Raw genomic sequence first — 26,102 nt, forward strand, 5'->3', positions numbered from 1 at the left:
GCTCTTTATTCTTTAAATCCTCATAGTTTGACGGTTGGAGAGGTGATTCAGAGCTACACTGATAGGCCAAGAAAGTCAGTTGTAAACATAAAAGTTTGTGGTTGCTATTCACAGAGTCAATAATTCACCTGTAGGAAAATGAGATTTAACTGTATCGACAGAGAATCAGAGCTAGAGAGTCTCATGGATGATCTAATACAACCCCCTTCTTCTTTGCAGGGAGGAAACTACAGCTGTGTTCTGTCTGAATTTTTTTAAGAGTGTAGTATAAGACAGTGGTTTGCAAAACTATTTTTGGTGAAGAGAGTTTTTTCCCCCAATCTGCCTCATAGTTATGTGCTTGAAAAATAATTAAAAGAAAAATGAAATGGAAAAATACATATGAAATATAAATCTGTTTTTAATATTAGGTTCAACAGACATGAAAATACACTAAATATGATGAGAACAAGCATGGAAGAAACATGTTTTCCAAACCTGGGGGAAAAAATGAATTACAAAAACCAGCCATGTTCAACTGAAACTGCAGTTACTCAATTAGCAAAAGCCTAGCTTTATCAGGTGGAGAAAACTCGTATAATCATTATATATGAAGGCACTAAGCTTGCAAGGCTCTTTTTATGGTATGCCATGATGACCATGATATATAGGTTGGGTGTTATTACAGGGAGGGCAAGAACACTTGCATCTGAGAACTCCACCTGGGATATACTGGTGCACAGAAGGCTAACTGCTTCAACATGTGCTCTGAAACATTCACAGATCAGAACCTTTAAACAACTGGAACTTTTTATTTCCCTTGTGTGTTTGATCTTTAATATCCATAATTAAATTGAACCAGAATGCGGGTCCAAAGGCACTGAAAGATATTTAATTTTAGAATAAAATTGTATTATATTTTTCTCAAATAAGGCAAGGAAAGAAGCTATTTGGACTAAATTGCACCACAGAGTCTGAAGGGAAAAGGTGACATTAGGAAAGCTAATATCTAGTAACGACAACACCTTTTATCTTAAACTTGATGTTTTCGAAACTTCACTCTGAATAAGAATTATCTAGGAGTTGTTTAATGTGAGGATACCTGAGCCCCTTTTCCAGAGATTCTGATTGATTATGTCCTGCAGTGAGGTGGCGAGTGAAGAGGGAGTTTAATCAGCCTACCAGGTGATTTTCATATAGCTTGATCTGGGTTCCAGGTGTTGAGAATGACTGTTCCTAAACATGATGACCAATTAGCCAACTGTGTGCTGTTGTTTGGAAAAGCATGACCAATATAAATAATATCCAAATCATTTGTATATGGTTATAGAATCTTGACAAGAGAAATACAGAGCATCCTTACACATTCTCTCTTACATACCCTTTAGTATTCAGCATGCAAAATGTTGGTACTAAACACCCAACAAGCTTCTGGAGGGAAATAATCCTTAGTTTGCAAATATGATGTTAAATGCATACAGATGGTTAGTTTTACATGTGGAACTGGCTAATCCTTATGTTACTAAGTGATTCCTCACCTTAACTAAATTAATATTGGTATCAATATAGAGTCAGCTGAGAAACAATGCATCACATTTCTCTCCACATGGCCAAGCAGCTGATCAGATCTTTACTAACAAATCAAAGAGTAGATCTCTGTTAAATATTTGAGTATTAGCCATCGAGTGTGATATGTTGATGTTGACCAAAGTCCATAATTAAACCATTGTGTGTGTGTGTGTGTGTGTAATGGCAATGATCAACAACTCACAGCTTTTGAGTATTTACTAAACAGTTATTCTGATAATTCTCTCTATTCTGAGGGTTATTCTGATATTATCTCCATTTTATGGATGAAAGAAGAGGCTTAAAGAACTCAAGGTCACTAATTAAGTGGGAAAGCTGAGCTATTCAGCTTATGTGTACTTTTCATTACATCCTCCTTTCCATTCCACAAAATGCATCTCAGTGGTTACTGACTGCTTGTCTTGTGGGCCTGGAAATCTTCATCTGAACTTTGAGGGGACTCACTTGGGTTTCCAAATACCTCCCCTCTTAAACTGAGCACTTCAGAGCAATCATTCAGGATTAAATCCCTAACAATTTGAAGGAACAAAAATTGTGATTTCAGCCTCCACATCCTATTGGATTCCTCCATTTCCAGGTACCATTTCCAGAATCCCAGTGCATTCTCCTGGTTCTACTGCAGCCTGAACTATAATGTGGGCTTGTCCATATTCTCCTCATTAAAACTTAAATGTCCTGTGTCCTAATCTCCCAGCCTTCCATGTCTCCTAACCATTGGCCAAATAAACAAATGCATTAACCCATTTGGGACAATGTTCTATTTTTACAAGGTGCATAGTTACACTGAGACAAGCAACTTCTCGAATCAGTATGTGAGCCAGAAGGAGTGTTGATGGAAATTTCCAACTGTGTGACAAGTTGCTGATGGAGATAGCAGTTCACATCATACATACTGTATGCAGTCCCTTCACACAACTTACAGTTGTTTACAGACATTCCAGGGGACCCTGCAGCTGCTGTCCAAGTCAATCTACATGACTTTTGCCAGATCTCTCTTCTGCCAACAATTGGGGCAGAGAACTGAGGGAATTCCCTAGGTATTTAAAGCAAAAGTGAATGTGAGTAAATAGGCATCAGCTGAGTTTTTGTCTGAGCAATTTGGCTGCTGCCTCTAGGTCCACTTTTTGTGCAGATCTCCTTCCAAGAGACGCTTCTGCTGCTTTCCCAGCCCGAGAGAGCAATTCAGGTGAAGAATGTTTACAGTCATCCTCATTTTCCCATCAGCTTCCTCATCCATGGCTTTGCATGAAATGTTAGAATATATTTTAGAAGTGGATATAAAATCAACACCTGAACCTATTTTGGGTACATGAATCAAAGATGATACTGTATACTGCTTATTTTCTTGGCTCTTAGAAATTTAATTGCAGCAAGCTTTTAAATACTGACTTTTAATTTCTTTGCAAATATTAAAAGATTTGCCTAATTAAATCAATTAAGGGAAAATTTGGCCCAGTTCTCATTCATCCACATTTGGATCATGAAAAGCACTTGTTTTAGATGAATACCATTCCTTAAATATAATGTGAATTCTAGTGGGCCATGTCATTTTACTACAATACAGTCTAATGTAGACTGAGGTAAAATTTCCATTTTATCACAGTAAATATGAAAAACAATACTAATTAATTCCATTTATTTACCATTGATTGAAGAAATGACATGTTTTCTTTAAAAGAAATAACCAGGATTTTAGGATGATCTGACTAGACAAGTACAAGCTTCTGAAAGAGTAAAAGCAGAGCTTTTTAATTTGATATTTCAAACAAATGGAAAACGATAAATGGAAGAAATATACACTATCTACTATGTCATTTTGTCATATTTGGTTCCAATTTTTTAAAATGAAAGAATTGTAAATATACAGTTAGGGACCTCTTTTGTACCCTCTTTTGGAGCTATGGGCAAGTTCTCTAGACCCTGTGCTTCAGTTACTTCATGTGCTAAATGGAAAGAATAATATCAAGAGCCTCATGGGGTGTGGGGAGGATTAAATGAGTTAAAATCTAAACTGAGGACAGAACCTGACACAGATGCCCAGTTGATGCCACTGTCACTGCTGTAATCCCACACCTCAATCCCATTCTCTTCTCTTCTCCAGAGGCAGCCTTTCCCAAAGCTGCTGTACATCTCTTTCATCAGTACTTGTATGCTTTCACTACACAAAATTTTGTGTATTTAAAAAATTTAGATAACTTGTTTCATGCACTGTGCATCCTTTTACAACCTATACTCTTTTTTTCAATGCTAGGTTTTTTTTAATTGTGAAATATAACATATACAAAAAAAGTAATAAATTTAAAAGTACATTTTAACAAGTAGTTTTAGAACAAATTTAAAAGTATGGTGTGGGTTACTGTCCTGACCAGATTGGCTTCTTTCTTATCTCTAATTAAAGCCTGATCCCTTTTTTGGCTTCTTGAACAATTGCTGTATGTAGGAATGCTGACTTTCAGAGCTGCAGGTCTCCTACTCTGAGTCTTAGATGTCACAGAGGTACCCAAAGTTCCAGGAAAATACCAGATTACATACATATAACACAGCATCTCAGAATTTAGAAATCACACTTAAAGCTCAGAATAAATGTGACAGTTTTTTAAAACTTTTTATTAATTAAAAAAATTAACAAAACATTTAGATATCATTCCATTCTACATATACAATCAGTAATTCTTAATATCATCACATAGTTGCATATTCATCATTTCTTAGTACATTTGCATCGATTTAGAAAAAGAAATAAAAAGACAACAGAAAAAGAAATAACATGATAATAGAGAAAAAAAAGACTGTACACATAACATACCCCTTACCCCTCGCTTTCATTTACCACTAGCATTTCAAACTGAATTTATTTTAACATTTGTTCCCCCTATTATTTATTTTTATTCCATATGTTCTACTCTTCTGTTAATATAGTAGCTAAAAGGAGCATCAGACATAAGGTTTTCACATTCACAGAGTCTCATTGTGAAAGCTATATCATTGTTCAATCATCATCAAGAAACATGGCTACTGGAACACAGCACTACATTTTCAGGCAGTTCCCTCCAGCCTCTCCACTACATCTTGAACAACAAGGTGATATCTACTGAATGTGTAAGAACAACCTCCAGGATAACCTCTGGACTCTGTTTGGAATCTCTCAGCCATTGACACTTTGTCTCATTTTACTCTTCCCCCTCTGGTAGAGAAGTTTCTCTCAATCCCTTGATGTTAATTCTCAGCTCATTCTAGGGTTTTTCTCAGTCCTTTGATGCTGAGTCTCAGCTCATTCCAGGATCTCTGTCCCACGTTGCCAGGAAAATGTGACAGTTTTAAGAGTTTACAATCTAGGCCCCAATTTTCTTATAATTATTTTCTAAAAGAGACCATGCAATATTTGTGCTTTTGCACAACATAATGTCCTTATGGTCCATTCAATGCTAGGTTTTTGCGATCACTTTCTCTTAGGAAACATAGATCAAATTCAACCATTTGATTCTCTATAATGTTTTGTTAACTGAATATATTGAGATTTATTCATCCATCTGAAGTAGGTAATCAAAAGTAGCGATATGCAATGAGACCATCTGCCCCTGGAGGTTGGAGGACTTGGTCTTTATGTCTCACCCTGACACCAGCAAGCTGCTCCAGGAAACTGAGCTGTAGTCCACACTGCTGCCTGCTGTAAGTCTGAGGAAAGGGGGTTGGTAGCTGTTGCAGGAAAGGTGAAACTTACTGGTATTTATCTCAATTTATCAGCTTCTTCCTCCCGCTCCTCCTTGGATGCTGCACAGTGTTCCACTAGACTCTGGAGCTTCAAAACAGCTGGTAGACAGTTTCTGCCAGTTCAATAGCTGTTTTGGTGGAGGGACTGATTCCTTAGCTTCCTACTCTACCATTTTACCATAAACGTTTTCCCATTTCCATTACTTTTGCTAACAGATATTGGATACCATAAATCCATATACATGTTTTTTGGCCTCAAGTCTTCTGCTCATTGTTAGTCAATCAACCAATTCTTTGCCCATTTGGTCATTCCCATCATGCACTTCTTAGATTTATATAACTTACCAGACATTAACATTGTGGATTTTACTGTACAACCATGCACTTAATCATTAATACATCTTTGATAAGGTTTGCACTACAAAGAGGCTTCATTTTTTTATTGTATTTTGCTATTAATTTAAAGTGAATTTCGTTTTATTTTAGCAAAAAGCAATATGCATCTCTGGATTCATAAACTAAATGAAAAAAGCTGTCCCGTTAATTTCATTAAAAGATGTATGTCAAATTAAATTTTACTTTTTTACATTTTATAATTGTTTATCAAAACTTGTGATATTTTTATTTTTAGATCAATAATAATTTATTAAATAAATTTAGTAATTAGACTTAATAGAAATTAGTAACAAATTATTATTTTAAAATAGTAATTTGGGCCACAGTGGCTCAGCAGGCAGAGCCCTCGCCTGTCATGCCGGAGACCCAGGTTCAATTCCGGTGCCTGCCCATGGGAAAAAAAAAAATAGTTTACAGGGTGGGCAATGGTGGTGCAGTGGCAGAGTTCTTGCTTACCATGCCAGAGACCCAGGTTTGATTCCCGGTGCCTGCCCAGGTCAAAAAATATAAATATAAATAAATAAATAAATAAAACTAGTTTACAAATATCTAAAAAGTAATTTAATGATAATTTTTAAAATACAGAAGAAAAGTTTTAATTCTGAAAGTGTTACATTCATAAGAAAAAATTATTGCCACTTATTATATACAAATTTCTGTAGTAGGGAAATATGATAAGTGATCAATAAAAGACATCGAGGCATAAAAATATATTGCCTTAAGATTAAAATTCAGTAGTGAAATGATTTGGAAATAGAAGTTCAAAGACAAAAGAAGGTAAAATTTCTAATGGTTGTATATTTTTAAAAATAGACAATAACGGTATCCAACACCACTTCTGAACATATTTAAAAGAGTGACACCTTGGTTTTATTTTTAAAATATCAGTATAACAGGGCAGGCCATGGTGGCTCTGTGGCAGAGTTCTGGCCTGCCATGCCAGAGATCCGGGTTCAATTCCCAGAGCCTGCCCATGCCCCCCCCCCAAAAAAAATTCCAAAATTGTGTATTTTGTAACTATTTAAATGTATCATTAAAAAATTACATGACTATTTAAAATGTTGCCAGAGGGTACATGGCTTTCCAATATATGTTATGGGGTACATGTGCAAAAAAATCCAGATACTCACAGCTCTAGAGTATATTTGAAGTATTGCTGGGTTGGAGGGTATATACATATATCATTTGAATTTGCCAAAATCTTCTAAGTGGTTGTCCCATTTTACACTCCCACTAGTAGTGTGTGAGAGTTCTCACATTTTTCACAAACACTTTGGGTTGTCAACTTTTAAATTTTCACCAGTGTGAAGGATGTAAAAAAAACTATCATTTTGTGATTTTAATTTTTTACTTTCTCAATTACTAGTGAGGTTGAACGTCTTTTCATATGTTTATTCATAAAATTCCTCTTCGGGAATTTCCTGTTCATATCTTTGCTGTTTTCAATTGATTAATATACACATTTATAATGTTGGGAACTAGTTTTTAGAACATGTTGACTTTTGTGGCTTATTTTGGGAAAACATCTTTAAATCTCTTTTAATATCTTAATTCTCAAGCTGGTCTTTAACTAGCCAAAAATATTTCCTTTAACAAGTGTTCTTGTTTTTAATCTGTTCCTAGAGGGTTTTCCCTCTAGATATTAACTGCTGATTATCCTCCCCTGTGAAGTATCAAACAATTTGTACAGTCCGATTACCTAATGGGAACTATATATTTTCACGGGGCTATATATAGAGGTAACTAGATACAAATGAATAAAAAATATAAAATAAAAGCAACTATCATCTTACTAAAAACCTAGGGTCACGTTGATTTATGTAATAAAATTTGATTCTGTTAAACATGAAATTACTTTGGAAAGAGGGTTCCAGTTTGGGGTATTTTGTCGTTATTTGAAATATAGGCAATTTCTTACTTATGAGCTTATTGGCCAGAGCAATGCTCACAAATTGAGCCACTAACTAGTTTATGGAATGGGCTGAACCTTATGGGGATATAGATTATGGCCTTACTTTTCCTCCCACCATTCTTTTCAACTCCGATCTATCAGATCTCCTTTTTTGGCTCTTGAATCCCAAACTAGGCTAAGTTCAAAACTTCCTAGTCACTTTCAAAAATAAGGAAGTCTCTTTTCCGTGATTAGGACTCACCTTAAAGTATCAACAAATCCAATCTAATCCAGTTGAGAACTTTTTACTTAGCTGGTGTTATTTGTGGTCCTCTGATGTGGCAGCTGTTTGGTGATGTGGATCACATCTTTGGATCCTGTGGAGACATATCCAGCCTGATGAGGGCTCTCTGTTCCCCAGATAACTTTTTAAGACTCCCACAGCTCCTGCCTGACTCCCTTCCCCCCGCCTCCCCCGTGGACACCCCACAGCCTCTTATTGCTGTCTCTCACTTGGCTCTGCAGGCAGCCAAGGTGAGTCACCTTCAAGCCAACTCAAACTCCACCACTTCTGAGATATCTAATTCCCTCATGGGAATTTCATGCATACCGACCAAACCAAATGCTAGGAGTGTGGGCGTACTCAGACAACACTGTTATTCTTTCTCCTCACCCTGTTGTGGAGAGTTGTCCTATCAGCCTCTCATCTTTAGAATTCCTTAAGCCCTGACTACTCAAAGTCTGCTCCAGGACCAGAAGCACTGGCATCATCTGGGAGTTTGTTAGAAAAACAGAACCTTAGGCCCCACCCCAGATCAACTGTATCAGAATCTCCTTATGAACAAGATCACCAGGTACACAAGACCCCAGTAAACTTGGTCTGGAAGAAAGATGTTCTTTTCTTTCTCTTTGGCAGGGGGAAAAAATCCAAAGCTTTCTCACCTAAAGCCTATAAGTCACTATTTCTTTGGGAATGGAGGAGGTTGAAGGATTAAAGAAACAGCTGTCACGGCTTAGCAAGGCTTGAAGGGAGAGGCGTGGCAGAGCCACAGTTTCTGTCTTCAGAATGTGGAGGCAATAGTCACCTCTTGTCCTTGGGTTTGGGCTTTATTCTGAAATTCCATGATAACCAGAAAAGTTATATTCTTCCTATTACAGTAAGAAGTATCTTTATATTTTATAACATTCTTAAATTTGATATAACCTTTGAAATGCTTTTCCATACTATAAAAATAAGTGAAAAGAAGGGTAATTTGTGGGCTTAGTTATTCAGACCAGCTCTTCTAAAGATAAGAAATAAAATAACTGTATAACATTAAATTAGGAAATCATTTTGAAAGCATCTGACAAGACTGTGGAGAAGCAAGACAAGTAAGCATATTCAGAAAAGTAAGGAGAGCCTGTTTGTATTTTGAGGGAATTACATAGGCGCATGCCTGGTATTCAATTCTGGTCAATGTGAGGTGCAGAAATGAAATGATATCCCAAGAAGGGGAGTCAAATAAGAGACTGTCCCCACATGAAGTTCAGATCTCAAAACGATAAACTGTCCTTAGCGTAAAAGGATGAACCAGATCTAAATCCACTTCACCTCAACCTCTCCCATACCTTAACTCCCATTTCCACCCCAACTGTCTTCAGATAGTTTGCCTCGAGCTGGAGATGGGGACAGAAAGGGAAAATCCTCTCCTGGGAAGTTGGGGCCTTAGCCTGTTCCAGTGCAGATTTGTAGCTCTGGTTCACATTGTCCAGGTGGTTTAGAGAACCTCAAGCTTCTTTTAGTTTGGTTTAGGGTAGTTCAGAGTTTGTAATATTCCAGGTACCTGACAGAATCAAATGCAAATCCTTTCGGGAGGAAGGCATATTAACTTTTGTCTTCAAAGGATAATCACTAATCTTTGCCAAGAACAATGAGCTATATGTAAATAAAAACAAATACATAAGAGAAGAAGTGTGGCCCAGCAGAAAAGCAAGAGAAAAAGATGCAATAATTTAGAATTTTAATACATAGATTGTAAAAAAATAAAAATATAATAACCTAAAAGTGCAATATATGAAATTTCAAACCTATATTAGGCATACAAAACCAAGTATTTTATAGATGAGATGTAATATAAAAGTCCCCTTTTAGGAAAATATTTTTTCCTCCATGATTAGACTGGCAAAGTGTAATAGTGTCATATGCTTCTCCTCATCACATATGAGGGACCATAACGTATGGAAAGAAGACTTCTTTTACTGGTAAGTCTCTCCCAGTGAGGCATTCTCTTATTGCTTCAAGAGCCCCCCCTTTTTTTTTCTTTTTCCTTTTCTTTAAAACATTTTTTTTAATTGAGATATGTTATATTCAATAATGTTCCCACATCTTCTGTAATGTTCCCACATCATCTTCCCTCCAACCCAGCAATACTTTGAATATATTCTAGAGCTGTAAGTGTCTGGATTTTTTGCACATGTACATATATTGGAAAGCCATGTACCCTCTGGCAACATTTTAAATAGTCATATAATTTTTTAATGATACATTTAAATTGTTACAAAACACGCAATTTTGGAATTGTTATACTGATTTTTTTTTTTTTTTTTTGTCATGAAAGTGACTAGGAAGTTTTGAACTTCCATGTGCTCCTTCACTTCTTGGTGAAGTTTACATAATGCTTGAAGTTTTACATATGTGTATATGTAATTATCCTTCCCTTCAAGCACACGGAATATTTCTAGCACCCCTACACATCACTTAGACCTCCACCAATCCATTATACTCTATGGTTACCAATATTATGACCTCAATCTCCACAGGTTAATTTTGCCAGTTTTTGAAGTTTATATATGTGAAATTTTATAATTTATCAATATAATATCTGGTTTCTTCTGCACAATGTTGTCCCTTTGAAATTCATCCATGTTGCAGTGTGTACCACCAGTTTTTATATTTTTCATAACTGTATATTCCATTGTACAGATATACCATAATTTATCCACTGTATAATTGTCTGGACTGTTTTCATTTGGGAAATATTATGTATAATGCTGCTATGAACTGTCCTGTATAGGTTTTTCTGTAAATATATTCTCTTGGTTCTATTGTGTGTATACTCTGGAGTGGAACTGCTGGGCCATGGAATATATGTATGTTCAACTTTAGGAGATACTGCCAAATAGTTTTCCCCAAACTTCCAATTATACTCCCAGCAGAATGCATGACAGGCCTCCAAAAATCTTATTTACTTGCCTTCAAAATTAAGGTCATCTAATATCATGGGTGATTTGACAAAAATGAATTTCTCCAAAACTGAATGACAGATGCTAGGAAAACGGAAGCTTCACAGTGACTTCTGCCTTGCTGAGGTTGACAGCCACCCAAGCAGGGAGCTAAGTCAAGATGAAAGGGTCCTAAAAACACCATTTAAATTCATGAGCACTATGGTGCCTGAGGCCCACTTCACCCTGACCTTTCCCGGTTATAGGAGCAAGTAAATTTCAGTTTTAAGTTAGTCTGAATTGGGTTTATGACCCAGTAGCAAAAGAATCCTGCCTAATAGAGAACCCATGCTGAAAGGAACCTTGCAAAGCCTCTCAGTCTTTTTCTTTCTAATTTCTCAAAGTTCAGATTTTTTAAAATTTTTTATTAATTAAAAAAAAATTACAAGAAACACAAACATTCCCAACAGATACACTCAGCAATTCACAATATCATCACATAGTTGCATATTCATCATCATGATCATTTCCCAGAACATTAGCATCAATTCAGAAATAGAAATAAAAAGACAACAGAAAAATATAACAGAAAAAAAAATTTTACATGCCATACCCCTTACTGATCCCTTTCATTGATCACTAGCATTTCAAACTAAATCTATTTTAACATTTGTTCCCCCTATTATTTATTTTTATTCCATATGTTCCTCTCATCTGTTGACAAGGTAGATAAAAGGAGCATCAGACACAAGGTTTTCACAATCACACAATCACATTCTGAAAGCTATATCATTATACAATCATCATCAAGAAACATGGCTACTGGAACACAGCTCTACATTTTCAGGCAGTTCCCTCCAGCCTCTCCATTACATCCTGGATAACAAGGTGATATATACTTAATGCATAAGAATAAACTCCAGGATAACCTCTCGACTCTGTTTGGAATCTCTCAGTCACTGACACTTTGTCTCATTTCACTCTTCCCCCTTTTGGTCGAGAAGGTTTTCTCAATCCCTTGATGCTGGGTCTCAGCTCATTCTGGGATTTCTGTCCCACACTGCCAGGAAGATCCACACCCCTGGTAGTCATGTCCCACATAGACAGGGGGAGGGTGGTGAGTCTGCTTGCTATGTTGGCTGGAGAGAGAGGCCACATCTGAGCAACAAAAGAGGTTCTCTTGGGGGTGACTCTTAGGCTTAATTTTAAGTAGGCTTGACCTATCCCCTATGGGGTTAAGTTTCATATGAACAACCCCCAAGACTGGGGGCTCAGCCTATAGCTTTGGTTGTCCACACTGCTTGTGAGAATATCAAGAATTCAACTTGGGGAAGTTGAGTTTTCCCCCCGTTCTCAGCATTCCCTGAAGGGGACTTTGCAAATACTTTTCCACTCACTGATCAAATCACTCTGGGATTCATCAGGGCATCACTCTGGACAAAGCAACAAAACAAAGTTCAGATTTTGAAGAATGAACATTTTGCCTGAACAACCATATCGTAGAGGTTTTTCAATTTCTGTACCTATTAATTATGACATAAAATGTGTATCTATCAAACACTGCCTAGGTGGACGGGTGGAATTCCTGGGATTATGCAGGAATTTAGCAGCCTAAAATTGCTGCTACAAGTAGGTGGGGTTTGTTAAACCTGTATAATTTTGAGTGCAGGCAAAATACTATGAACATCAATCTATTTTATTCCTTCCACAACATTTATTAATCCATCAATGAATGAAAGTAGAAAACCCTCAGAATGGGAGGGTTTATTTTAGATAAAGCTCACTCACTTTAAACAGAATTTATGTTAAAATCTGAAACTTGAAGGAACTTTCATGCTGAACAAGTTCATGTGGAAGAGGGTCGGATACATTCGGAAAACTGCAACATCATAGATAAGCTTCGGAGACACTACAATTACCTAGGTGAGTCAGGAGATCTTTGCTTGTAGAAGAAATTATTGAAATCTGAGGAAAAGGAGTAAAAGAGAGCAGACAGGAGAAGGTGCGGGAGAGGGAGTTGCTAAGCTCTCCTGGTTTGAACACTTCGTGGTATGCCACCTTTTTAATCTTTTTTTTTTTTTTTTTTGGTAATTCAATCTATCTTTCTTTAAGAGATGTCAAAAATTAGAATTATTGGGAAAATAGAATTCATAGTTGTTGAAATTAACTTTGCAGTCATCTTTGAGATGTTTTTCTTTTTAGAAAGTGGGTGTTAAGTTTTTAAAAGCAATTTATCACAACCAATCAGATTCTGCATGCTCTTTTACGATACCTTTCAGAAGATTTAGTAATTTATCTAATGGAGGCAAGAAAATGTCCATCTAGCTATCCCTAGTTCAAAAAGAATATGCCTAGTTTTCAGTGAAACATACTTGCAAGACTGTGCTGGTTTGAAAGGATGTTCATGTATGTACCCTAGAAAAGTACATAAAAGGATGTATGTACCCTAGAAATGTTTTAATCCTAATCCCATTTTGTAAAGGCAGCCATTTCTTCTAATCTCTATTCCATATTGTATGTTTGAAACTGTAATTAGATCATCTCCCTGGAGATGTGATCTAATCAAGAGTGATTGTTAAGTTTGATTAGGTGGAGGCGTGTCTCCACCCATTTGGGTGGGTCTTGATTAGTTTACTGGAATCCTATAAAAGAAGAAACATTTGGAGAAAGCTAGGGATTCAGAGAGAGCAGAATGACATAGCCACGAGAAGCAGAGTCCATCAGGCAATGACCTTTGGAAATGAAGAAGGAAAACACCTACGGGGGAGATTCATGAAACAGGAAGCCAGGAGAGGAAGCTAACAGATGCCATATTTGCCATGTGTCTTTCCAGATGAGAGAGAAACCCTGACCCCGTTTGCCATGTGCCTTCTCACGTGAGAGAGAAACCCTGAACTTCATTGGCCTTCTTGAACCAAGGTATTTTTCCCGGGATGCCTTAGATTGGACATTTCTATAGACTTGTTTTAATTGGGACATTTTCTTGGCCTTAGAACTGTAAACTAGCAACTTATTAAATTTCCCTCTTAAAAGCCATTCTGTTGCTGGTATATTGCATTCCAGCAGCTAGCAAACTAGAACAAGGACTGAAATTATTAAAATTGTAAAGGAGATTTTAGGATGAGTTGAAGATGTTCTGGAATGCTTCCCACCACTAAAATGCAGAGATGTAGCTAAGATTGGGCTTATGCACAAATGTTTTCAAGAAACAGATTCACTTAGATTGGTTTAAAACTCTATGATATCCAGGTGTCTCCAGTCGTCAGGGTTTTCCCTCTCCCTTAACCCCTGGGTTACAAGTGGCAGTAGGAAGTACTATCTTTTATTATCTTTCCTTCCCAAGGTATCTGACACTCTGTAAAGTAACTGTACATGTTCTTATTGCATTCTAATTGTTGCTTATCTTCTCATCTCAGTCAAACCCTTTCTCTTTCTCTAGGTATCTTCCACCTCTTAGGTCTTTTCTGGCTGTCTGGTAGCCAGTTTCTTTTGCCTACTGGTCTTCTCCACTTTGTGCTACACAAAACAGGTAGGCCCTAGGCCTTGCTTCAGTCATAGATAAGATCAGGCTGTAAGGTGTGTTTATAGCACAAGGAATTACAATATAGAAAATACCAAAGTGGATCACTGCTCCCAGAGTCCAGTAGTCATGCCCTTCTATAATAGGGAATTTCCCTAAATGTCTCTCCACTTAGGTTCCAGCTGCCACCACCTTACTTCCCCATGGTGGGAAGGCCTTGGACAGGCCATCTCTGTTCATCCCGCAAACATATAAAATGAAGGAAAGTATGTCAATTCTAAAGTCATACTTACTCTCTTTTAAGATGCCATTAGTTGTAAGGTGCAGCATTATTCTACGTACCTCTTTACCATTCAGGGTGCTGAATATAATGGTCTAGGGGAACCAAAATGGAAAGTACAGGAAGCTTGGGCTGGTGTGGAAGGAGCTGTCACCATCTCTAGCTACCAAAGAATGAGATGGAGGAGATGTACAGCAACCTAGAAGCAGAGAGAATTGTAGAGCAGTTTAACTGCCCTCACAGGGCAGTGAATACTTGGCCCCTACTCTTTCCCTCCTTCCCATCTCTTGGCAGGCCCTCCCATTGGTCCAACCGAACCTGAGGCCAGGGGCACAGGGGCATGGCCACATAGTCTGAGGGTCAGCCTCGCAAGGAGAAGTGTTAGAAGTGGATCTGGAAGGGCAAATGGAAGAAATCTCTGGTACATCCACTAAGAGAATATAAATTCTGCCAATTAAACTCTGAAACACTGCTTTTCTTATCACTTAAAATTTTTATTTTACACTTATCGAAGAGTTCTTTTAGACATATAAAGACATGGATTTATTTTTATCATATAATACCTTTCTGGGTTTAAAATAACTTTATATTCAATGCTGAGTCACAGTATAATCTTTCTGAAAACACCTTTTGGTAAACTGAACTTTCCAGAGATGACCACAATGATAGCTTCTGCCCCATACATGCTTCTAGAGTCTCAAAATCCCCACACTGAGAGAGAAAGCCCAATTTCTCTCCTCTTGAATTAGGCAAGTTTGTGACTTGCTTGTAACCAATACAATGCAGCAGACATGGCACTGGATAACTTCTGAGGCTAGATCAGGAAAAGAGTGCAACTTCTTCCTTGCTTGTTGGAATCCTTGTTCTGGAACCCCAAAACTCCATGTTAGCAGTCTGACTGCTCTGAGGCTGACATACTGTGAGGAAGCTCAAACCATCCCAACTCCAGAGGGGGCTCATGGGAAAGTTCTGACATTACATGAGAGAAAGATGGTCTGAGAGCTTCCAGATGCTCCTGCCCCCTCCACCCCAGCTGTTCCAGTTCCAGCCACTATCTGACTACAATCTCATGAGAGACCCAGAGCTGGAACCACCCAGTCAAGCTCTTCTTGAATTCCTGACTCACAGTAACTGCGAGAGACAATAGTGATGGTTGTTGCTTTAAGCCACCATGTCTTGAGGTGATTAGTTATACAGCAATAGTAACCAAAGCAGTTTAAAATGCCATTTATACTCAGCTAAAGAAGGATTAACAATGCATGTAATTAACTGAAGTGATGACAGTATGAATAACCATGGCCAAGTCTGCATATGCATAATGACAACGATGTTGTGACTACCTTCAGATTAGCTGCACTTGTAAGATGCCATATATTTCAAGATGCATCCTAACGTAAAAACTGTGAAAACATGTTCAGCTTAGAACTACTTAAAGTGGTAGCACTGATATTAAGGTAGGAGGGACAAAGATAATGTAAAGAGTTAGTGAATTGGTTGGAAAGGTGAGTTATTCTGAAAATATATTAATATTTTATTGTTATGATAACATATGCTCATTTACAAAAACATCAAAAGCAAAAAACAAAACAAAACAAAAAAACCCAAAAACCCTACTCTGGTAGTTAGATTCAGTTGTCAACTTGGCCAGGTGAAAGCACCTAGTTCTGTTGCTGTGTACATGAGCCAATGGTAGGTGAATCTCATCTGTTGCTAATTACATCCGCAGTCGGCTAGGAGGCGTGTCTGCTGCAATGAGTGACATTTAACTTAATTGGCTTGTGCTTAAATGAGAGAACGCAATGTAGCACAGGCTAGCAGCTCAGCATTCCTCATCTCAGCACTTGCAGCTCAGCCCAGGCCTTTGGAGAAGTCACCCCGGGGAAAGTTGTTGGAACCCAGGGGCCTGGAGAGAAGACCAGCAGAGACCATCCTGTGCCTTCCACATAAGAAAAGAGCCTCAGTGGAAAGTTAGCTGCCTTTCCTCTGAAGAACCAACAAAATAAATCCCCTTTTATTAAAAGCCAATCCATCTCTGGTGTGTTGCATTCCGGCAGCTAGCAAACTAGAACACCTACTAAGACAATAAAGTCACCACAATTTTACTATCCAGAGGAAACCCTCCAGGTTTCTAATTGTATATGGGCACACATATAGATAAGTGTACATAATGCTTTACAAATAAGCTTATCCTATATAGCACCCTACTTTTTCTTCACTCAAAAAACATCCGAGGTCGTGTTTCTACCTCAATAGATTAAAAATCCACATGCTTATTTTTAATAGTAGTGAAGTATTTCATTTATATTAACCAATCCATTGAACAAAACTATTGCTTTGTTTTGTCTTTTCAATTTTGTTTGTATTGAGTTTTAAAACAATAGTTGTTTTAGGGATGCACATTTATAATTGTGATATAAATTGACAAAAATGCCTCCCAGAAAGGTTTTCTCCATTCATAACTTCATCTACAGTTTTTTAAAATGCCATTTTCTTTCCCTTTTGCTAGCATTCTGTTTGTCATTCATCTGTTGCCAATTTTAGGGTCTAAAAACATTCTTTTTTGTTTGTTTTTATTTGCACGTTAGACATAATTAAATTGAACATCTTCTCATACTTTTTGGCCATTTTAATTTCTTTTGTGAACTGACTATTCATTACTTTTGACCACTTTTATAATTGTCTTGTAAGAGCTTTTTATATAGGAGTAACAATTATTATCCATCATGTATGTCACTAAACAGTTTTTCCTAAGTTTTTAAAACTTCTATAATTGTGGTATTTTATATTTGCTTTGCTGCCTAGAAACATTCAATTTCTCTGTTGTTAAATATAGTTTTTCTATGGGTTCTGGCTTTTGTGTCAAGTTAAGAAAGATTTTTCCCACTCCATTGTTATTAAAAGTGTTGACTCATACTTTCCTTTCACTTTTTATATTCCCTAAAATTTTCAATCTAATTGGAATTTAATTTAGGGATTTAATCCCTCCCTGACAAGTGGCTAGCCAGTTACCCCAAATCATCTATTGAATCATTAATCTTTCCCCTGTGATTTGAAATGCCACTTTTATAATACATTAAATTCTCATAAAACTTGAATGTATTTCTGGGTCTCTATTATGTTCCCCAGCAGTCGATCTTTCCTGTGTTGATACCATGTCATGTTGCTACCACTGTTATTATTATTATTGTTGCTAAATACAAAGTGTTACTAATGGGGAAAAGTGTGCGTCCCCCTCTCTCTACTCCTTTCCTACTAATTTTTTTTAACTTTTTTTTATTAATTAAAAAAATTAACAAACAAAATATTTAGAAATCATTCCATTCTACATATACAATCAGTAATTCTTAATATCATCACATAGTTACATATTCATCATTTCTTAGTACATTTGCATCGATTTAGAAAAAGAAATAAAAAGACAACAGAAAAAGAAATAAAATGATAATAGAGAAAAAAAAACTGTACGTACCATACCCCTTACCCCTCGCTTTCATTTACCACTAGCATTTCAAACTGAATTTATTTTAACATTTGTTCCCCCTATTATTTATTTTTATTCCATATGTTCTACTCTTCTGTTGATGTAGTAGCTAAAAGGAGCATCAGACATAAGGTTTTCAGATTCACAGAGTCTCATTGTGAAAGCTATATCATTGTTCAATCATCATCAAGAAACATGGCTACTGGAACACAGCACTACATTTTCAGGCAATTCCCTCCAGCCTCTCCACTACATCTTGAACAACAAGGTGATATCTACTTAATGCACAAGAATAACCTCCAGGACAACCTCTCGACTCTGTTTGGAATCTCTCAGCCATTGACACTTCGTCTCATTTTACTCTTCCCCCTTTTGGTCGAGAAAGTTCTCTCAGTCCCTTGATGTTAATTCTCAGCTCATTCTAGGATTTTTCTCAGTCCTTTGATGCTGAGTCTCAACTCATTCCAGGATCTTTGTCCCACGTTGCCAGGAAGGTCCACACCCCTGGGAGTCATGTCCCACGCAGAGAGGGGGAGGGTGGTGAGACTGCTCATCATATTGGCTGGAGAGAGAGGCCACATCTGAGCAACAAAAGAGGCTCTCTTGGGAGTGACTCTTAGGCCTAAATTTTAAGTAGACTTGACCTATCTTTTGTGGGGTTAAGTTTCATGTGAACAAATCCCAAGACTGGGGGCTCAGCTTTTAGCTTTGGTTGTCCACACTGCTTGTGAGAATATCCTACTAATTTTTAAAAAGTTTTTGCAGATGAATTTAAAAGTAATTTTGCTAAATTCTAAAATAATCCTGTTGGGATTGTGACTGGGATTACATGTAATTTATAGTCTATTTTAGAGGGAATTGGCATCTTACAATACCAAATTGTATTCTTCATTTATTCATTTATCTCTCTTCATTTATTCAATAATTTTCTGTATTTCTTAAAAGTGTTCTATAATTTTTAGTTTTAACTTTCTTTTTAATTCTTTTTCTACTTATATTATTACTTTTTATGTTATTATGCATATATATGCCTATATATTATTACTTTTCAATGGTTCCATCATGGGATGGATTTAGAACAATGTAGGAGGAATATAAAAGGTGATCTCAAGAGGATGATTAATTAAAGGAGTAGCAGAATGGTTTTATGCAGGTGGGAATTCAGGAACATTTCTTGTTTTCAGGCAAACAGGCTTCGGGGAAAAAGATAGCAAATAAATAGAACTAGAAGCAAACCCACAGTATTACTCAGGAAAATGTGTTGCTAAATCTGTCTTCAGTGCATAAGAGTGATTCCACAGGCCCAAGATGTTTTACTGCTTAATTCAACCCAGAGAAAACACTTGGTAAAACTACTGATTCTTTCTGTTTTTTTTTTTTGTTTCAAGACACCATAGCTTTAATTTTAATTAGAGTGTCCTATTGATGTTAATGATTTCACTTCCGTTCAAGAAAAAGTTAACAAAAAAATATGTCATTTACCTTGCAGAGGAATAAAGCAGGCAAGAAAAATTTGTCTGAGGAGAAGGGCTATAACTCAAGAATGAATGTAGCTTTTAAGTAAGTGAAAATTATTGCAAAAATCTCTATTAAAATTTTAATCATCTTAATTTGCAAGGACTTCCCATAACTTCAGCCCAAACTATAAAGAAGAAACATTATTTAAAATAAATTTCATGTGGGTAGCTTAAGGAAACAACAACTATATGAAAAGACTATTTGGTGAAAAATAGTTGAAAAGTTGGGAAAAAACCCGTGTGCCTAATAATAAGGGCAGTGATTACATGATACATTATGATGCAATTACTCACTGTAATATGATATAAATATTAAAATGATGGTTAGAAATACTATGCAGTAGTATACATATTGTATACTACAAGAATTGTGCACTAATTAAAAAAATATTAAATTATATATACATTGATATATATGCATATATAGAGCATATGAGAGAAAACAAAAATAAATGGAAAGATTTAGTACATTCTCCATTCTAGTTTTTTTTTTTTTAACATATGCATGCTAATAGTATCAGTTAGGGTGGTGGTGATTTTTTCCTCAATATTTCTATATATGGTTATATGAAAAACAAAATTAAAAAAAATTCACTCAGATTCATTCTTACATTAAAAAAAAAGGTCTGAGTCACCGCCCCCACCAAAAAATCATTTTAAGATTGAGTTTGCCTCATATTCATTTTCTTATTTTGTAAAACATAACAGAAAGCATAATGGTTTCAGTACTTTTTTTTTTTATATTGGGTGTGGAGCAAAGTGTTTTCAAGGAGATTAAATTATTTTTTTTTTAAGGGAGGGCTATTCCTTTTACTTAGAATTAGATGAAGTAATGCATTTGGAAATTATTTTTAAAGTGAAACAGAGCAAAAATAAAAGCTAATACTATCATCAAATCTCTCTTATCTGTGGTATAAAGTTGTGACTGTAACAGAATACTGGCTCAATAAATGTTTATTAAATGGAAGAAAGAACTTATAAGGACTAAATGGTATTTAAGTCAAAAGAGTTTTTCATGATGGCTTAAGGACTGGGTGACCTTAAGTGAAAATCATATTACAAAATTACAGGTAAATACAAAGCTCTCTCCAAATCCACATCTATGTCTGGATTAAATTGAGTTCTTTTGAACTTGTACTGAAAAGAGAACTAAAAGGCAGTCTAAAGAGATGCCTGGGAAGGGCTGGGAGATTAGCTCTCTGCACCCCCCTGCCCCACAAGGTAATGTTGAAGAGGAGTAGTGTGGGCTCATACAAACTTCAATACTTCTATCATTTTCATTTAGCAGCACATGGAAGAGCATCATCCTTCTCCACAGGTCTATTCATGAGGAAATGCCACGTGCCTATCATTGGAGACCTTTCCCTGCTCATTGGCCAAAGTTGCAACCAAGATCGAGCTCGAAGTTGTTAGTCTCATGAAAGGAGGGTTGAGGTAACTAACTGGATAACTTGGATTTTTTTTTTTTTTTTTTGCATGGCACTGGGAATTGAACCCGGGTCTCTGGCATGGCAGGCGAGAATCCTGCCACTGAGCCACCGTCACACCTCACAAGGATAAGTTGGATTTTAAAATACATTTTCTTTTCAGGAAAAATTGTTTTTCTGCCCTGATAGGATTTATTGGACTATGTGAAAACTGTCTATTAGGTGAGGCCTAGACAAAAACTAGCCTATTTGAAAAATAGTTTAATTAGTAAAAGGATACCTCAGCGTAAACAACAAAACTAGAATATTCAAAAAGTTATGCATGTGTTATTAAAACGACCCTTCTTCAACAGCCTGTGAGGCCACCCTTCCCTTAGTATCCAAATTTGCCCTACTGTAGAAATTCCGGTGGATTCCAGGTTCTCTGCCTGAGTATTTCTGGGAACCCTAGGGGAAAACTTATACGTTACAGAAATTGGTCACCATTGTTGTTGCTTCTCAGTCATCTGCTGCTCTCCCGTCTGCCAGTTCACATCCTGCCAATTCACCCCCAGTCTGCTGCTTGCAGCTTTCTTCACCCTACCCCGATGCATCTTTACCACGTTACCCCAAGGTGGGTTCAGCTACTTCCCTTACCCTACTAGATGTTCCGAGTCTTTATTGAAGGCTTGGGAATTTCAGAAGGGAATCACAGCAAAGAGAATGTAGAAAGGATTCTAGATCTGGCAGCTTTCAGAGCTCTTCCATTTGGTCAACTATAGTCTGTTCTTCTTTCCCAGCTCCTGACTCCTTCTCAGTGTAGCCCCCAGTCTGCTCCTTACCCATCCTCTGGTGAGTGCCTTCAAGGACATCGCTCTCACCTGGAGTCTAGACCCCCAAACCCTAAAGGCTTACTCCCCATTCCAAACTTCCATATTTCTGATCCCATCCCCTCCAGGGATGACTGGGAATATCTTTTTCCGGAAGGGCAAAGGCCACAGAAATGAGGCCTCCCACCCAGGTCCTAGAATAAATCAGAATACCACCATTTAACAGTGTACATTTTCCTAGTTAACGGTGGTCTGTTTTAATAATACCAAGCACAGAACAGAGTCCAGGTGCAGGATGGCTGCCCCAGTCCAGGCCTGATCTTTTTAATATTTTCTCTTGTAGCTCAGGGTGAAGAGAGTTTCGGGACCCCAGGCAGTTGTCTCTCTGCTGCTGATTGTTTCAGGCTAACTCTACAAGAACTCCACACCTTACTCTGCCTCATGCATCCATGTGTAAGAATAGCGCACTGCAAATCCACATTTAAGAAAGAAAGATTTCTCTATTGACTATAAAAACTGTAGAAACATAGAGTTCCAAAAGGATCTGTGCAATTTACACTTCCAAAGAACTCTTAGTTTCAGTCTGAACAGACATGCTGCATCTTGGTTTACATTTAGGTCTTCCCCAGAGCTGTGGGTGGGTATTGCATAACCAAAGGACCAACACAAGTGGCTTTTCACAGAAATAAAGAACAGCCATCCTACAAAGCAAATCCAGTTCTCTGCCCCTGAAGACAGAAACTGCTTGTCACTTTTCCATTTGAAAATAAAACTTACTAAAGAAGAGTTATGTGGAAAGACTTGCTCTACCAGATATTAAAATACATAATAAAGTTACAGTAATTAGACCAGATTATAACCTAGGTAGAGATAGAAAAATCAATGAAACATATTAGAGAGTCCAGAAATAGAATTTGACATGCAGGATGCAATGAGGCAAAAAGATATGCAATAAATTATGTTTAGATAACTGAAAATTTGGTAAGGATATATATAGCCAGATCTCTACCTAAATGTTACACCAAAATAAAGTCCAGATAATTAAAACATTTACACTTACAGAATTAAGTCATAAAAGTACTAGAAGAAAATACCAATGATTTAAAAAATAATTTTGAAGTGTGGGGAAGTCCTTGGGGCTTAATGTAAAATCCAGAAGCCATAAAGGACAAAGCTGACAAATTGGACTACGTTTAAAAAATGTAAAAACTTCAATATTAGAACAATACAACAAAAAAGTAAAAAAAAAAAATCCAAAGAACAAAGCAGGAAAAAATGAAGATGTAGTGATTTCATGTATATTTTATGTATATATTCTTTTTTTGAATAAGTATGTAGCTTTATAAATCAAGAGGACTAAATGAATAATCCAATACAAAATGGGCAAAATATGAATAGGTAATTCACAGAAGGTGTTTGTGTGCATCTACATCTCCATATCTCTATATCTATCTCTGTCTATGAATATGGCATTATAAATCTGTACTTAAGATTTATAACAAGTGTATATATTCTCAATTTTATTCATAATTAAAGGAATATAAATGAAAATTAAAATAATACTTTCACTTGATGTTAATATTGGGTGTTGACAAGCATGTGAGAAAGCAAGCACTTTCAAACATTAGGGTTGTGAGCAAATTGTAGTAATGGATGGAGGTGATGGTAGCACAACACTGAAAAAAAAGAGCATACTTTTTAAGCTAGGGATTCCACTTCTGGGATACACTTCCAGGTGCGTAAAGATACATGTACAGATATTTTAACTTTGGCACTACTTGTAATAACCAGAAATTGGCAGTAACTGACCAACTGAACAATCACTTAAGATGAGTCATCAAATTATGGTATATACAAACAATATTCATTCCTCAAAAAGAACAGCTCAGATCAGAGTGTACTGATATGGAAAAAAGTCCAATGTATATTAAGTTAAAAAAAAAACAGCAAGTGATAGAACAGTATGCTTTGTTTGATTCCATTTGAATATATTAAAAAATATTTTATACAGATTCACTTGCATGTATATAAATCATTTCTTGAAAGATATAAAATGAACTGTTAGCTATGATTATCTCTAGCAAGGGCACATGAAGTAGGTGATAGGGAGGGGAATTTTACCTTTCATTATATATTATTCTGCATAATTGAAGATTTTACTATGAACATATAATACTTTCACAATATATAGTGAATTTAACCTGTGGGTCCAGTCTTGGCTAGGGCACTACATTCTACGTAGGAGGTGTAGGTGTTTGCGCTCACCTGGAGGCTGAGGACACCAGATGGCTTAAGAGCATGTGCAGACACCAGGAGACATTCATCCTCCCCCACTCCAGAAAGTAGATTCCTTATCTCATGTCACTCCAAGGAAAGCAGTATCACCAAGCACCCTTCTGATTTTCTGCCTCTTGCCCATGGATGGCAGGATAGTGACAGGTTGAATTATGTACCCCAATTTAGACATGTGCTTAATCTTAATCCACGTCTTGGTAGGTATGAACCCGTCGTAAATAGATCCTCTTGAATATGGTATTTTGAGTTAACATGTGGCCCAACTGAGCCGGCGTGGGCCTCAACAGGATTACTGGAGTCCTCCAAACGAACAAGACATTCAGATGGATGGCGAAAGCCAGAGGGAGGAGCCGGAAGCTGCGGAAGAAGCCGGAAGCTGGATTCAGTGAACCGGAAGAGCAAGGAGAGGACAACGCTCCCTGATGAGAAAGGTGAGGAATCGCCAGGGATTGCGTGCTATCCAGAGTGCTACTAAGCCTTCTAGCTAATACCTTCATTTGAACTTCTGGCCTCTGTCCAAGAACAAACTGCACTGGACAGGCAAGGATGACTTTATTTTCCGGGGCTGTTATAGCAGAGCAAAAGGGTAGAATTCAACTCTTCTGAAACAAACGACAGCGAGTTTTTTAAGGGCTGCGAGTGGGTTGGAGGAAAGACCCACTGAAAGATAGTAAGTGGGGTTGATCACTGGGTTAGGCGAGTAATTTACTGATGTTTCCCTTAGAACAGTTTGGTTCGGAATGTTTTTCCTTTGCATTAATTAGGCCACCTGGAGCCCTGACCGTGGAAGAGGGGTGCAGGGAGAAGGGTGATAAGAAGCTACCCATTCAGGAGTCTCTCAAGTTGTCTGTGGAGCTGAGGTCAGGAGAGAGGGGAGGAGGAGGAGGAAGTCAAGGGCAAGATTGAGATTTAGAATAATTAGGCCCTGAAGTTGTCTTTCTTTCTTTTTAAATTTTCTTCTGCAGTTTGAGTTTTCCTCTGCAGTCCCACAGCGTCAAGATTGGTTTCAAGGTAGTTAGAACGGGGGAGGGCCGTGCGAGGAGTAAGGCCAGCTGCTTGATCAAGAGAGAGAAAAAAGCAGCCTTGGTTACCTCTGAACTGTAAGCCAGTAAGTTCCCGTGGTTTAAGTCAACGGCTGCCTGGAAACCTAAGACAAGGACCTTGTCAGGAACATGTCTTGAGATGAAAAGGGAAAACCTCTAAAAGGCGATTTCCATCTTACCTTTATCATCTTCTCTCCCATCTTCCCTGGCCACAGCTCTCCCCTGCTGCTCCTGGTACAATTCTCCCTGTCTGGGGTTCTCGGATGAGCCAGCTCTGCCTTGGGTCTGATTCCAGTCTGTCATCTCACCCCAGTGCCCAGTTTCTCCTTAGAGCAGATGGTATAGATGGTAACCAGTGTAACCAAGAAGACTCAGCCTGAGTGTCCTCTAGGAGCCTTCAGACATTAAGGTTTCAAAACAAGAAGAAGCATATAGTGTCTAATTACTATAAATACTCTTGTGCATTAGGAAACATCATAGTGGTTTAATGGCAACAGCTTGAGAATTGCTCAGGGAGTATTAGGGAAACTAGAAATCTTGAAGTTCTTAACTGAAAGAACTCTGAAATTTGATAACTCTTAAATGTTTGTTTCTTTGTTTTTTCTCTTTCCTCTTTTCTTCTCTGGGAAGCCAGGCATGATCCTTTAAGCTGAGTTTTCATAACTGCCTGAGGAGGTGTCTGCTGAATATTCGTTTAGTTTTATTTCTTTTTCTGCTCCAAGAACAGCATACTGGTCAATGGTGTGGAAATGATAGGATTCTTATGACAGGATGAGAAAGTAAGGACCTGGAAAGCTTCATTATTGTTAAGCCACTACCTCAAAGAAAAGCTGGAAAGGAGCTCAGTTCTCTTTTGCTAGTGGAAGAGGGCACTCTGAGCGCCAAGGAAATTTAGGGGAGCTGCCTCTCGCCAGCTAGTTTTCTCAGCTCAGGGATATGACCTTGAGAAGTCACTTTCCACAATT

The 26,102-nt window shown here is 37.3% G+C and overlaps 1 protein-coding gene and 1 long non-coding RNA gene across 3 annotated transcripts in view; one reads left to right on the plus strand and one right to left on the minus strand.

The window, feature by feature from the left end:
- Positions 1–7,516: 7,516 nt before the first annotated feature.
- Positions 7,517–24,436, minus strand: LOC143654022 (uncharacterized). The gene is made up of 3 exons (XR_013161640.1): positions 24,065–24,436; positions 14,579–14,764; positions 7,517–7,941 (listed from the first exon to the last, which is right to left on the minus strand). It is a non-coding gene; the product is annotated as an uncharacterized LOC143654022 (long non-coding RNA).
- LOC143654020 (uncharacterized) overlaps positions 24,159–26,102 on the plus strand; it is a 549,535-nt gene continuing 547,591 nt past the window's right edge. Inside the window, exon 1 of one of the 2 annotated variants that reach the window (XM_077125481.1) lies at positions 24,159–24,634. The gene's annotated coding sequence lies outside the window, so the exon portion shown is untranslated. The remainder of the gene's footprint in view (positions 24,635–26,102) is intronic. The other variant, XM_077125482.1, reaches the window with a different exon arrangement.

Source organism: Tamandua tetradactyla, chromosome 13 (genome assembly GCF_023851605.1).
Source record: "Tamandua tetradactyla isolate mTamTet1 chromosome 13, mTamTet1.pri, whole genome shotgun sequence".
Classification (NCBI taxonomy): domain Eukaryota; kingdom Metazoa; phylum Chordata; class Mammalia; order Pilosa; family Myrmecophagidae; genus Tamandua; species Tamandua tetradactyla.